Source organism: Trachypithecus francoisi, unplaced genomic scaffold, assembly GCF_009764315.1.
Source record: "Trachypithecus francoisi isolate TF-2019V2 unplaced genomic scaffold, Tfra_2.0 Lachesis_group12, whole genome shotgun sequence".
Taxonomy (NCBI): domain Eukaryota; kingdom Metazoa; phylum Chordata; class Mammalia; order Primates; family Cercopithecidae; genus Trachypithecus; species Trachypithecus francoisi.
In genome coordinates this window covers 6,478,637-6,479,161 of record NW_022681457.1, presented here as the reverse complement: position 1 = coordinate 6,479,161, position 525 = coordinate 6,478,637, and positions in this window count along the sequence as shown.

Here is a 525-nt window from a genome sequence, read left to right as displayed (position 1 = left end):
ACGGGGATACCAACCCCGTGAAGTCCCGCCCCGCAAGCACACGCGAGTTTGTCCAGAGCCAATCAGGGCCTGACGCTTCTCGCGGGGGCTGCTGGGACGCGCAGCCGCATAGGAGAGCGCGCGGGTCTCCAGAGCCTGAGCTAGTCAGAAGCAACAGTCGCTACTGGGTACCCCAGCCATTGGGAGAATCGGTTTCGTTGGGCAGCTGGTTCCAGACCCCCACCAGTCCTCTAGACTCCAGGCCAATCAGTTGCTAAGGAACATTCCTCTCTCAACCTAGTACTTGCGGGAAGTCAAGGCACTGGCTAAGGAACAAAATGCCCAGTGCTGGACCCCCGGGGCTGGTCAGAAGTCACTGTATACTCCTTGTTTCCTGTCCTGCACCCGAGGCCCCTATCACCAAGAAAACAAGACACACGATGAAGCGTAGCCTCTCTATTCCCATCCCCAAACCCATCTCTGACCTATCTCCAACCCGATCCCCATCCTCTCTCCCATTCCTCTTCTACATTTTATTCTCTTCTT